Source organism: Colossoma macropomum, unplaced genomic scaffold (genome assembly GCF_904425465.1).
Source record: "Colossoma macropomum unplaced genomic scaffold, Colossoma_macropomum, whole genome shotgun sequence".
Lineage (NCBI taxonomy): Eukaryota > Metazoa > Chordata > Actinopteri > Characiformes > Serrasalmidae > Colossoma > Colossoma macropomum.
In genome coordinates, this window is record NW_023494802.1 from 24,797,297 (window position 1) to 24,811,801 (window position 14,505).

Genomic DNA, 14,505 nt, shown 5'->3' on the forward strand with positions numbered 1-14,505 from the left:
CAAATACTGAAGGCTTATGCTGTGTTCATGTTTGCATTGAAGAAAGCACCATTCCACACCTCATAGCAGTACATAGCTGAAGGTAGCATAAAGTCACACAAACGTTGGTATGGTGACAGCGTTACTAGTGTAAAAGGATAATTATTTAGTTGAGCATTAGCAGTGTGGATTGTTTATTTAAGGTGTTTTATTTTCAGTGTGTAACACGAGGTTTGTCTGGAATTCAACGAGGTGTTTGGCATCCATGGCTCCCAAAAAAATTTACATCCAGTTTATTCCACCACTGTGGTTGACGTCAAGAGTGGGAAAATTTGGACACTTGATGGATTGTTCCGCTCACTGCTGTGGTCTGAGGAGTTCTGCCACTAGTGGTGGCAGAATTTTCCATTGCGACTTAATTGAAAACAATGGAATATCTGGTTTGCCATCGTCCATCTACTGCAAACATGTGAACGCAGCTGAAGTCCTAAATGGAATCTGTGCAAGACGCTAATTCATGCTAGCACCAAAATTATTGAAACATAGCAACTACTGTAACACTATTAACTAAAACATAAACAAGTAACACTTTCACATTTTCACATTCTTAAATGTCAAATGTCAAAACCATAAAAAAAATAAACACTAAATAGTGCAGGCCAGCACTGTAGAGTTGTGCTGCTTGTGGTGCTATTGCTAAAGCTTAGCGAGCAAGCTAGCAGCTCCACACACCACAGGGCAGGTTCGGTTCCAGGTAACTCTGCTCTGACACAAGAATCATTGAAATTCAGGGATAAATGATAAATGATGATATGGTCATTATGGTCACTGCACTCCTCTGGAGTCACTAGGCAACAGCCTAGTCTTGCCTGCAGTTCTTCGATTGATTAAGTGACCCTTAATAAGTGCCCCTTATTGGCTAGTAGTTTAGTAGGCACTCGGCTCATACAGTGTAGAGAGCAGTTATATTTATACTTTGTTATAGTTATAATTTGCAGTTATAGTTATACTTTGTTTGAGTGTACAGTGTATATATATATATATATATATATATATATATATATATATATATATATATATATAGGTTCTTTGCATGGTAAAATGTCTCTTCAGATTGATGGAGAATGTGTTGTATATGTTTCTACACAGAACCTATTTGAAAAGTGTTCTATATAGAACTCATCGTTCTAAATACTAAACAACCCTTGGAGAACCATCTTTTTATGTAGTACGAGTGTATATTTGAGAGTCACATGTTGCTCTGTATCCAGAGTTCCGTATGTCAGAACTGTGTACATGCGCCGCGCTCGCGCTTCTTCACTGACAAGAGAAGCTCATGCTGGCTCGTGAGCGACACTCGCTGGGAAACAACAGCGCGCGAGGAGGGATGTGCAGGACGCGTGACGTCAGGCTCTATTTTGGGTCGGCACCGCCCACTTTTCTATTTTGGTCTCAGCAGGGCTGAACTGCAGGCTCTCGGAATAACTCTCTCTCTCTCTCTGTCTCTCTCTCTCTGTCTCTCTCTCTCTCTCTCTCTCTCTCTCTCGTAACGTTGAAGAACATCTCTCTCTCGCTCTCGCTCGCGCTCCGTGCGGATGTTTGCGCGAAGAGGAAGTTTTGAAAAACAGATTAAAATAAGAAAAGCAGCAGCTCGAACCGTCGCGAAGGACTTTCTGAAAGGAAGGAAAAGAGAAACAACCTGCTCCTATTTGCCTCGTGAGCAAGGTATTTCTGCGCTTTACATTCGATTATCCGCAAAACTGTCAGAGTTCCAGCTGAGTTTCTGGGCTGTTTTGCTCGATCGTGTGTTTCAGAGATGTGTTGACTGTAGTTTGAGTGCTAGTGAACTTGTATCGTGCACCATTTGTCCATACATCAACGAAGTACACTTTTTAAGACAATCCTCCCTCTGTAGCCAGCTTTGCGTGCAGATTTTTAGTTGTGTGTGTGCGATGCTGCAGATTTGTTTCTCTTCTTTCTTTCCCTTTCACTCTTTTCTCCTTTACTTTGTCTCTCTTTTCTTTTCTTTTCCTCTCTTTCCTCCTCGTCCTCTCTCTCTCTCTCTCTCTAACTCAGAGAATAAGCCTACTGTGTTTTAAATACTCTTAATCTCCGTTTTAAAACGGAAGGAAGCCTTTTTAGTCCTCCTGTTAGTCTGTTGGTGTTGTGAAACAGGGGCAGAAAACTTTATTAACTTCATTAACTTCATTGAAGCTTCTTTTTGTCCCCCCCGCAGATGGAATTACATCCACAGTCCGGAGCGTAGAGTCTGAGCCCAGAGGCAGCCATCACTCAGCAGGGCAGGTAGGTTCACTTTGTGCTCACTCCTGATGAGTTACAGCACTCTTACACACTCTTGCTCTCTCACACAGTCATGCTGGGAACAGTAGGTCTCTAACAGGGCAAGAAATGTGAGCCCCCCTTTTTACAGCCGGACTCTCTTTACCCCAAACAGTTGGAGATGAGGTCACTTTAAACTGCTACGTGTAATTGTAGTATTTGCATAGTAGTAAGTTATCATTTCCTCACTGGCTTTCCCTGGAAATGGTGCCTCAGTTTGCCATTGCGTGCGTCTTGCACAACCCTGCTATGTTATCGTGATATAATTTATCACAGTACAAAACAATATGCTTTACTGGACATATAGTATCGTCAGAACACCTACTGACTGTACGTTTCATTATAAAGAGAGCAAAATTAGTAAATTTTAACTGGATATAGTGCCAGATGTTGTGTTCACTGTTTTTAATAGTATTTTTTTTTAAATGTAGCTTTTTTGTATTATATGTTGAGCATATCGCCCACTTCTACTTTGTGTGCAGTAGAGCTGGACATGCACATTCACCTATTCATATTCAGTTTTTCATTTTTTTTATTTAATGGCAATCAATAAAGCTGCAAACTACTGTAATGTCCGGTGTTCTCTGGAAAAACTCAGATGACTCTCAGCTTTATTTATAATTTGCTGAAAACAGTGCCAAACACAGAGAGAGGAAACAGCCTCTCCAGCGCTAAAAGCTGAAAACACAGCTCTGCTCTACTCCAGAAAACCTACCACTCCACCCACATTCAGGCTCTTCAGTGTAAAAGTCCTAAAACAGCCCAACATAAATATTTCTTTTCTTCAAAAACTGAACTTGCGTGGCGACGCCGCAGCACATTTCTTAGCATATTCTTGTACTGTATTTATACTTTTTATTCACACTTTTAAAATATGTAAATATAACCTGTCTCAGTTCGGGTGCCTGACATCCCACTCACTCACAGCAGTGAATGTCATGCTAACATGGTGCTAGACAGCATCTATTCCCAGCACAGCTGCAAACAGTGCCCGCTGTACTGGACCCTCACTGGGCCGCGATGTTGCCCTTCATAGCTCGAGTTAGACCCCCTCCATGAGGTCTGGTTAACCCTGCCCCCCTCCCAAAGCCTGTTGCTACGAGATGCTAGCAAGCCTGGGAAAAATCAACAACTTACACTAATTTGTTTTGAGGTCACTATAACATGCAATTTTGTAATCTTCAAAAAATTACTCTATGCTTTAGAACCCAAACATAACCACACCTGTATTAGTGCGAGAACCATTGATTGTTCACACCACATAGTGGTGGATAACATATTTCCCACTAGAACTTTAATATTTCCAAGAGGTTTAAATTGCTGGGGTCAAGTTGACCCCCTATAGTAAAAAGAGTGGTTCTATCTAGAACCATGAACATTCAGTGAACCATTTGCATGCTTAAATGGTTCTTACATAATGAAAATGTTCTTCAGATTGATGGAGAATGTATTGTAAATTATTCTGTATAGCACCAAAATAGGTTCTGCTATTGTTATGTTGTCAAGCTTGTTACAATAGAAGAACCCATGTTGGTGTTATATAGAACCATATACAACCATATAGAACCCTTGAAGAACCAATGTTTTTAAGAGCATAGTATAAAGATGACCCCGGTTTGTATGTGGTCCTATTTTAATGTTCTGTGTGAGTAAAGCTGGGCAATGTAACAATGTTCATCGTTATCATGATAAATTACATCACAGTATACTTCTGAGAGTGTATTGTGGATATCATCAGTGCTTGAAATCACTTCTAAGCTGCATGTTTAATTAAAAAGTGAGCATAATTAGTCTGTTTAATTGGATTTAGTACAATACAGTGTGTAAATGTTAAATACAAAGAATTATTTTCATAGTTTTTGATAGTATTCATGTCGCCCACCTCTATGTGTAGATGCTTTTCTCGTTGCTGAGTGTTGCGCTCTATGTGCTGTATATACAATTAAGGGTGGGCAATGTGCAGGCCCAGATTAAGGTCCTCTGATACCTCTGGGAATTAGAGCTTTGGTGGCCAGTGCCTAGAACATAACACTCTCCTAATCACACACACTGACCTACTCACCAACACAGTACGAGGCCGAAATACAAGAATTACACCATTCAGGGTTTACACCTTTGGTAATCCCTTTTCTTATCTGCTCCTCAGTTCATTATTTATTCTTTTCATTTGACAAAAAGGCCTTTCACTTTCATAACAAGCAAAGTAGCAATAAAGTTACCAGAAAAAGCCACAAGAGGCCATGCATTATAGTGATTTCACCACAGTTAAGTGTCTTATTAGGCACGATGTGAGGCCTGATGACCTGTGATAAAATCACTGTAACGTACGGTTTACTGCTTTTAAAAATGGCAGACTGCATAATACAATAAAATACACTTTTTTCCTCAGGACATAATTTATTATTGTTTATAATAACTGAGATAAAGAATGATTCAACCAAGAAATGTTGTTTCTTTAGATTATGTTGTTGTTGCATATTATTTTGCATATTATGTTGTTGTTGAGTATTTTATGAATATTTTATGATTTAGATTTTAGGACCAGAACTATCCGTTTAATAAAAAAGCTGAGTTTGTCAACACACATTGAAAGAGTTTTATTGAAGACACATACATGATATTCTGACAGACCCAAAACTGTAGTAGTTCCGTGTTTGAAAACAGCCATCAAAAACTATGAATACAGTGATTTTTATTCAGTGTTTCTGCAATCCAGTTAAACAGGGCTCTCTTTTTAATGAAATTACGTTTTTAAGTACGGACCATCTCCACGAGATGCTCAGAAAAGTGTGTTGTGTATTACAATGCCAAAATATATCACAATAACGATAAAACATTGCTGTGTTGCCCACCTCTGTATACAAAATGTTATTGTTATTGTGATAAACTACATAAAAATGCTCTTTTTGAGTATGTGATAGTCTAGAACACTAAACAACTGCATGGATCATAAACATACAGATTTGGGCCAGTTATAGAGCCTGTAAACAACAACAACAATGACAACAACCAGCATACAGCAACTGCATAAACGGCATCTGATTGGATGGTGGCCCGCTATGACATCATCTTATTTCATTCATTTACTTTTACTAGACTCTTTTTTGCAAAAATTATTTAAAATAAATGCTCTTGTTTTTCTTAAGCAGTGCTGCAGTTCTGGTGCATTTTGTGTTTGGCAACATTGTTGTGTCCTGTGTTCTTTCTGTCGTTGCATGTTGCACAAGACAGAACAGTGAGTAAGCATTTGGTTATGCGCTTGTGGGATTAACGACAATTGAAATAAATTGAATTGAATTTAATTAAATTGAACACTTGTGGTTCTCTTAGCCAGCTCGGGGCCTTTAAACGGTGTGATGGGGTTTGGATTACATCTCAAAGCACATGTACTAGTTGTGATAATTTCAGACATCTGGCTTTTCAGAATGATTTTAAGATAAATTCATGTTTTTTTGTGAGTTTGTAACAATTTACAGCCATATTAAAGCCTAAGCAGGCTTATTTAGTAGGAGTGTATCAATACATTGTATCCTAATGTGTTGCATTGCAACATACTGTGACATTGCATCATGGCTAGTGTGTTAGCTTGTGGCTAGTGCGTTAGCTCAGGAATAGTCTGTGATCTCAATGCTAGTGCATTAGCTTGGGATTAGTTATATTAGCTCGGGCTAGTCTGTTGTCTCAATGCTAAAGCGTTAGATCAGGTCTAGTGTGTTTTGCGTGGCTAGTGTGTTAGCATGGGAATAACACAATAGCATGTAGCAGAGAGCATTAGCTTTGGTCTAGCATGTAAGCTTGGGGCCAGGGTGCTAACCTAGAGTTAATGTGGTACTTAATGTCCACCATATTAGCTCATGGCTAGTGTGTTAGCTCAGGACTAACACATTAGCTTGTGGCTACTATGTTAATTCAAGACTAGTCTGTTATCTCAATGTTAGTGTGTTAGTTCGAGACTGACATATAAGCTCAGGTCTGGTGTGTAGCATAGGGCTAGTATCTTAGCATGGGAATAACATATTATGTTTGTGTTAGCTTGGGGCTGGCAATTTAGCTCAGTGTCATGAGTGTTAGCCTGGAGTTAAATGTGTTAGATCAGATATATTAGATCAGGACTAACATATTAGCTCATGGCTGGCTCGAGGCTAGTGTGTTAACTTGGGGCTAATGTTTCAGCCTTTTTAGACACTGATGAACATGAAGCTCAGTGTTAAACAAAAGCGTACACGACACAATAGCACAGCGCTGATATAGGATAAACTAAACATAAACTTTACAGGCATTTTTGTTACTTCACTGAAAAGTAGCAGTGAAATTTCAGAATGCAACCAAACTTTTGATGGTGTGTAGGCAGCATGTGATGGCAGCAGTAGAAACACTCACTTTGAGCTGTTTGCTTTGGACATGGTGTGATTAAGCATCTTTTGTTTGAGCGAGAGGTCATGTGACGGCTGGGTTTGGCTGTGCTGGGTAAACTGGGTGCTGCTGGTCTCGTGGCTGAAGTTTCAGCAGTAACACTTCCACATAAGAGACAAAGCGGATAGTTTAGATTCTACAGTCAAAAAGTCCAAGTTAAAAATAGCTACTTAGCTCAAGTTAGCAGGTAGAATGAATTAGTGGAATCAACTGGGTGGTACAAAAGACTTTGATTTTTAACATTAAAATGTATTCACTTTGACATATGAGCACTAACAGGCCTATTTTTAAGCTGGATTGTCCTGATTGTTTGTTGCTAATCACTTCTAGCAGTATGTTTACATCAGTTTCAGCAGGAAAACTTTCACAAAACAGAGAAAACTGCACTCATCAGTGGACTCTTGTTTATATAGTCCAGTAGGGGGATTTCTGTTGTATGTTTACGGGTGCCAGCTCTCATCCCAAGTCATTAAACAGGAAAAGGACAATTACAGAAGTCTAAATATTTTTGATTTATTATACATTATTCTCCAAAAGCAGTTTGCTGTTTTTTTAAGATCGCACTGAAGAAGTGCTGCAGTGCATTTACTTCAATGTAAATTTCAACATGAATAAAATATATTACATGCATTAAAAGCTATGCTGCCTGTACAATGATAATATTAAACATTATAGAGTGCTTTTTAAATTAAACAATAGAAGCCATATCGCCCCCTACACTTCCTGTAGTGTATTACAGCCTGTCAGAATGACTGTGTGGATCATATGAACATTATAGAGCACTTTTAAAATGAAACAATAGAAGTCATATTGCCCCCTACACTTCCTGTAGTGTATTACAGTCTGTCAGAATGACTGTCTGGATCATATGAACATTTTAGAGCACTTTTGTTTTTAAGTAAATGGATTTTTTTTTAGAATTGACATCAAACTTGTTGACTAATTGTCACAGCCCTGCTGTAGCTTATTGAAATGTAAGTGCTGTATGTTGGGGGTTTGAATGATGCAGCTCGTGCTGGGATCAGGTTCTGTAGCATCAGACAAATGGCTGGAAAAACACGATGAGGTCATGGCCGGCGGCGGGCAGATCGAGTTTCAGCCGTGCTTTTGTGCGACTGTAACCGTGTCCCACTCCGCACGGCTTTCGTGGAATCTCAGGATGATTCAGTACAAGAAGAGACAAAGCTTTTATCCTAGTCACACTTTAACCCTTCGTAGCCTGGAGCTAATAATGCTGTTTTAAGTTTCACATCCTTTCATTTAAGTATTTCAGTTAAATATAAAAACACAATTACACAAATGATCACATAATTATTTATTTTAGCTCATCTGCTGCTGCACACTTGTGTTGGTCATCCTCTTGTCCTTCATCAGTGGTCATGGGACGCTGCTTACAGGACGCTGTCGGCTAGATGTTTTTGGTTCTCAGTCCAGCAGCAACACCATTGAAGAACAGGGTAACAAAGTATGCAGAGAAACAGATGGACTACAGTCTGTAACTGTAGAACTACAAAGTGAAACTATATGGTCAGTGGAGCTGATAAAATGGACAGTGAGTGAAAATACAAGGTGTTCGGAGAGTGTATAACCAAAACTTGCAGTTCTTACAGATAGTCGTGTGGTTTTTACTCAGAATTCACCACAAAGATCACTTAGTCACTCAGTGTTTATATTATACTTAGATGCGGTTCAGGCCAGACTTAGTTCCTTATCTTGTATGACGAGAGTGTACCTGTTTTTTATTTTAGTAAATAAATATGAAAAATGTGTGCTAGTATTTGATTTTGTTGATCACCAATGGGCTTCTGACGACTGAAACTCTAAATGAAGTGGATTTTAAAGTGTTATTTGAGTAAAAAGCGCAAAATAAAACCTAGCAGAGCTCATTTAGCATCCAGTACTGCAGCTTTTACGCTTGTGTTTTGTTTATGTATATATTTATTGTAGCTGTTGCACAAAAAACCTTGTTGAATGCGCTTAATATACATATAAATATTTTAGTACTGTATGTAAAGGTATTTAAAATATCACATAAACATATCATGTATATACATGCACACACTTGTGTTGTATGGTGTATTGTGTATGGGACAGAGTGGAACAGAATAATCTTTGAGGCATGTTCTTTACTTATTTATTTATTTTTGCACGTCTGTGCAGCAGTGAGGCAGGAGAGAAGCTGACAATAGCAAGATTGTTTTTCAGGAGCACAGTAAAGATCACATTTCCTGTTCCTGGCTGAAAGCGGGGGTCAGCTGACACCACCCTCACCCGCCGCTGCTGTCTTCACCAAGAAAAAAAACAAGAAAGACAGAAGCAGAGGCCCGGGTTAGCTCTTAAAGGAATAGTTTGGCTAAAATCTGAATTTCCCTTCCTCGCCCCAAATGTAGTCACCCAGCCAAGACATGTCTGGTGGAGGTTTGCTTAAGAGCTGGAGCTGTGAGGCTGATTTAGCTGAGAAGTAATGGGAGTTAATGTGTCGAACTTAGCCTGGTGCTAACTGAAGGCCTAAATCATCACACACTCGCCTCAAAGCATGTTGAAATGTTCAGTATCTCTAATAGACTTGATTGTGTCGATTCTGACGCTGTATGACTCACTGTTATTAAAATTCAGACTTCCAGGTGGTTGCTACTGTTTTTTTGCTATGCTAATGTTCTTTTGTCCATTTTATCGAAAATGGTGAGTCACTGTTTGTACGATGCTAAATGGTGAGGCTTCACTTAAAGACATATAGCATAACAGATCGCCCCCTACGCTTCCCGTAGAGTATTACTGTCTGTTGGATCATATGAACAGTATAGAGCGCTTTTTAAATAAAACAATAGAAGCCATATCGCCCCCTACACTTCCTGTGGTGTATTACAGTCTTTTAGGATGACTGCGTGGATCACATGAGCACTATAAAGCACTGTTGTTGTGTTAAATAAACATCACAAAGACATCATTGACAGTGACTAATAATGACCTCAACAATGACTAACTTTGTTGGCTAATTGTTGCAGCTGTTCCTGAGAAAACCTTTTTCTTTATTTACTCACGATGTATTTAAAGACGAAACGAGGCACTGGGTCTCGATGGTGTTCATTTATTACAGCTTAGAGAACAAAAAGATTCCAGCGAAGCTCGGTGAGTGAGCGTGTGTCAGGCAGGAATGTTAATGTCCTCCTCCTCTGTGGACAGAGCTCCGTGAGGCTGCATATGTATGAGGTGAGCTGTTGGCGAACTTCAGACATGAGAAAGGAAAAACTCCATTGGATGGATAGATAGTGGAGAAAAGGAGTGAGGGAGAGAGAGAGGGGGCGGGGGAGATAGCGGTAGAACAGATGAGACAGGCCTGTGGAGATGGAGAGGTGTCATTATGTGCATTTTTGTGTCCACTCGAGAGTTGTTGGAGTTCAACCACTCAATTACACAGAGCTATAAATCCTACTGAGACATATAGTCTCTCTACCTCTCTCTCTCTGTCTCTTTTTCTCTTCTTTCTCCTGCTCTTTTTTTTCTGTCTTTCTACCCCTTCTTTTTCTTTTCTCTTTCTTTCTTTCTCTCACATTCTTTTTATCTCTATTTTCTATCTTTCTATTTCTGTTTCTGTCTTTCTACCCCTCTTTCTTTCATTTCTTTTTCTCCACTCTTTTTGCTCTCTTTCTCCTTCATTTCACTCTTGCTTTCTCTCCCTCTGTCTTTTATCTCTACTATTTATATGTCTCTATTTCTCTCTCTCTTTCTCTCTCTCTCTCTCTCTCTCTCTCTTGTCCTCTTATTTTCTTTTTCATTCTTTCTGTCCCTCTCTCTTTTATCTTCTGTTATTTCTATCTCTCTATTTCTGCTTCTCTCCCCCTACCCCTCTTTCTTACATTCCTTCTGCTCATCTCTTTCTCTCTCTCTCTCTCTCTCTCTCTCTTCTCTCTCTCTCTCTCTCTCTCTCCTTCTCCTTCTTTTCTCTCTTTTTCAGTTCCTCTGTCTTTTATCTCTATTATTTCTATCTCTATATTTTGTTTCTGTCTCTCTTTCTTCCATTTCTTTTTCTCATCTGTCTTTCTCACTCACTCTCTCTTTTCACTTTTCTCTCTTTCTCTTTTTTCTCAGACTCCCTCTCTCCCTGTATTTTTCTCTCTTTCTTTCTAATTTCATACTGATTCAATGAATTGAATTGATTCAATTCAGATTGACCTTTATTCTTGTTTTCTTTTATACTGCTTGTTTTTCTTTAATTACTAATGAGGCTGTTAATTTTATAAGAATGCTTTGAGGCTGTAACATGACCATAAACATTGGTAGAATCTGATTTAGTTGTTTTTGGATTCGTTTTGTTGATGAATCAGTTTGATTCAGTTGGACTGAATGGCTTTGGCTGGTTTGCTGAACAGAACGTCGAATTTAATGCATTAAACACGCTGAGGGCCGAGTGTGTGTGTATGTATTTGGGTGTGAGCTGGTGTGTGTTGGTGAGAGAGGAAACCCGCTGTCCTTTGGGTGACCCACTTTCAGAATAACGCTGGCTAACGCTAAGTGCTAACCCACAAAGCTGTATCTGGAAATGTCAGTGCTGTGCTGGAGCCTCTGGGCGCATGCTGCTGTCACCTGCGTGGGAGTGGCAGAGTCAACGATGTAGATCAACACTGATAAAGTTATTGGTGATCCGATATGATGAACGGATATCGGCACCGATACTGACCTCATTAAACAGACCGGATATCGGCCAGATGTGGTTCATCAAACTGAACGATGTACATTCAACTTTAATTATGAATGATCAGCAAAGCGTGTAAAAATAAAAGCCCTGTGCACAGGTGAGCGGCAGGATGGAGTGAGAGGGACAGCAGGAATGAAGAGGAACAGATGTGAGGATAGAGTAGGGCTGAACGATTAATCATTTTCATATTTGAAATCACAATGTAAATTATAGACTAGAGTATAAATACAGTGTAATGCATGAATATAGTACAGTATATACAGTGTGCAATAAATACAGTTAATTGGCTTGGACCCGGTACAGTATATACCAGTACAGTGAATAAATAAAAACTAAAAATAAAACAATAAAATATTCTGTTGTGCTTAACACCAGCTTTGCCAGCTGTTTCACACCTTTCCATTTTTATCTTATTTTTATATTCTAAAAATAATTTGTCAAATTTAATAAACTGTCAGATTTCTGGGTATTTTTGAGTTAATAAGCTTCTACACTGATCCTATTACTGATCTTTGATCATTTACCATGTCTTGTTGTATCAAAATGGACACATCTTTATTGACGTTGCCACTCACAAAAGATTAAATAGGGTTACGTATAATATATATAAATACACACACACACACACACACACATTTTGCATGATTAAAGGGTTCTTTGTATCATGAAAGAGTTAATCAGACTGACGGAGAATGTGCTGTAGATGGTTCTATATAAAGCCTTTTTGAAAATGGTTCCTTTTGGCACCCAAAAGGGATAATTTTTCAACCTCCTTACCTTAGAATTAAACATGCTGTCTCTTTAAGACATGTAAATGAGCTCTGTTCTGATCGGCTGTATGTCATTCAAACAGGCTGAAACACTCCTTATAACTTCATTGTGAATGGGTGGAGCTAAACTGATGTGGGCTGAATGGGTGGAGCTAAACTGCTATAGGCTGAGTAGGCAGATGCATGTAAATGTGTTGGCTTTCATCACATCACAAAATGTACATTTTTATGTCCATATATGGATTGTATGAACTGGTTTTGAAACACTGTTTTTGTAAGGAAAATTCGGCTTTCCATGACACGGGCCCTTTAATATTAGCTGAAGCCACGTTTTACCTGTTACATCGTACAGCTGTTTTGTGTGCACATGTGTGTGTGTGTCTGTGCGCATGTGTATATGTGTGTGCACAGTTGATCATTAGCCGGTGTGTGTGTGTGTGTGTGTGTGTGTGTGTGTGTGTGTGTGTGTGTGTGTGTATGTGTCCTAGCAGGGCTGTGAGTGGAATGTCTTTGAAGTTGAGGAGAGACAGACTGATGGAGGATAGCAGCTCAGAGTGAAGTCACTGTGTGTGTATATGTGTGTATTCTTTATTGGTGTGAACAGTGTGTCTATTTAGCTGTTTATTTGAGTGGCAAGAAAGTGTGTGTGTGTTTACCTTTAGGCTGTTTGAAGGCAAAAAGTTTAGAAAAGTTGAATATCTTACAAACTCCATTAAAGGGGACGTCCACCCATTTTTCATTACATTTTGTCATTCAGAGAGGTTTGGTGTGAAATGGTTCAGATGTCTTTACAGTGGTGATGATAGGAACCAGGGGTCGCCATGACAACAACACAAATGTACACATTTTATTTACTATCCAAAACCACCAGTGAACCTACACGTGTCTTCTGAGTTTTATATGGAATGTTGATGATGGGAAAATAGTGGAAACCTAAAATAATAAGTTTTCTTTGGGGACTATTTTGCCTCATAACACCCTGCATATTATGTATTCCTCCACCATCAATAAATTTTTAAGACCAAAATCTTCTCAAAACTATCATAAAACAATGTTTCAGATATTAGGCAGTGTATTCATAACCATTTCATGTAATAACTTTCTGTGAGGGAGCTTTTAGAGGTGGACGTTGGGTTCCTATCACTGACCAGTTGTGTATTTCATTACAGAGAGCATAATTAGTGCTCTTTAATTGGAATTATTGCAGCACAGGATGTGAAATGTTGAAATTGTTGTCATTGTATTCATTGTTCTTTATAGTATTGTTCTTTTAAATGTAGTTCTTCTGTTTTTTGTCTTTCCCAACTTATTAGATGTCAGAAAAAAATATTACAGCATATGTACAACATATATATAATTAAAAAGTTCTTTAAATATTGTGATATTATATTTTTGTCATATCACTCAGCTCTAATTTAATGCTAATTATTAATAATTTAATGCTAATATTTCATTAATACACACACATGCAGTTCCTGCTGAACACACGGTGTGTATCTGCAGATGCTTTAATATACAGATCTATAAATACACACACGTTTGCGCGCTGGGCTGATGTTGTGAGCAGATGTTTTGGGAAGTGAAGCTCTGGATCCCTCGCACAGCTGAAGAAGAGAAAACAAAAACAACCACCGCTCAGTGACCGATTACTGTAAATCACACACTCCATCACACACTCTTAAAAAAGATGGTTCTTTAGTTAAGGCAGTGGTTCTGTATAGATCCATGAACTCTCAAAGAATCCTTTGTTTCTTTGCATGGTGAAATGGGTCCTCAGATTGATAGAGAATGTGTTGTATATGGTTCTATATATCACAAGAAAAGGTTCTGCTACTGTGACAATATCAAGCTCATAACAATAGAAGAAGCGTTTTTAGTGCTGTATAGTACCATATTTTCTATATAGAACCATTTCCTTGCTTAAATGGTTCTTTGGTTCTTTAATGGAGAATGTGTCGTATATGGTTCTACATAGAACCTTTTTGAGAAAGGCTCTATATAGTACCTAAAAGGGCTCTGCTATTGTATACAAGCTTGACATTATAACAGTAGCAGAACCTTTTTTGGTGCTATATAGAACCATATATAACACATTCTCCATCAATCTGAAGAATAATTTCACCATGCAGAGAACCGTTTAAGCTCTCTATATTTTTTTTTAACAAAATGGTTCTATATAGCACCAGAAAGGGTTCTGCTGTTGTATACAAGCTTGACGTAACAAAAGGCAAAACCTGTTTTTGTGCTCTTATCAAATACCTGCGATCACAGAAAGATAAGAATAGAAACTAAACTAACTCTGTTACT

At 38.6% G+C, this 14,505-nt stretch overlaps 1 protein-coding gene across 2 annotated transcripts in view; it reads left to right on the top strand.

The window, feature by feature from the left end:
• hdac7a (histone deacetylase 7a) overlaps nt 1–14,505 on the top strand; it is a 107,783-nt gene that overhangs the window by 38,226 nt on the left and 55,052 nt on the right. The window contains exons 1-2 of one of the 2 annotated variants that reach the window (XM_036592109.1): nt 1,507–1,704; nt 2,216–2,283. The gene's annotated coding sequence lies outside the window, so the exon portion shown is untranslated. Of the gene's footprint in view, nt 1–1,506; nt 1,705–2,215; nt 2,284–14,505 lie in introns of those variants that run through there. The other variant, XM_036592107.1, reaches the window with a different exon arrangement.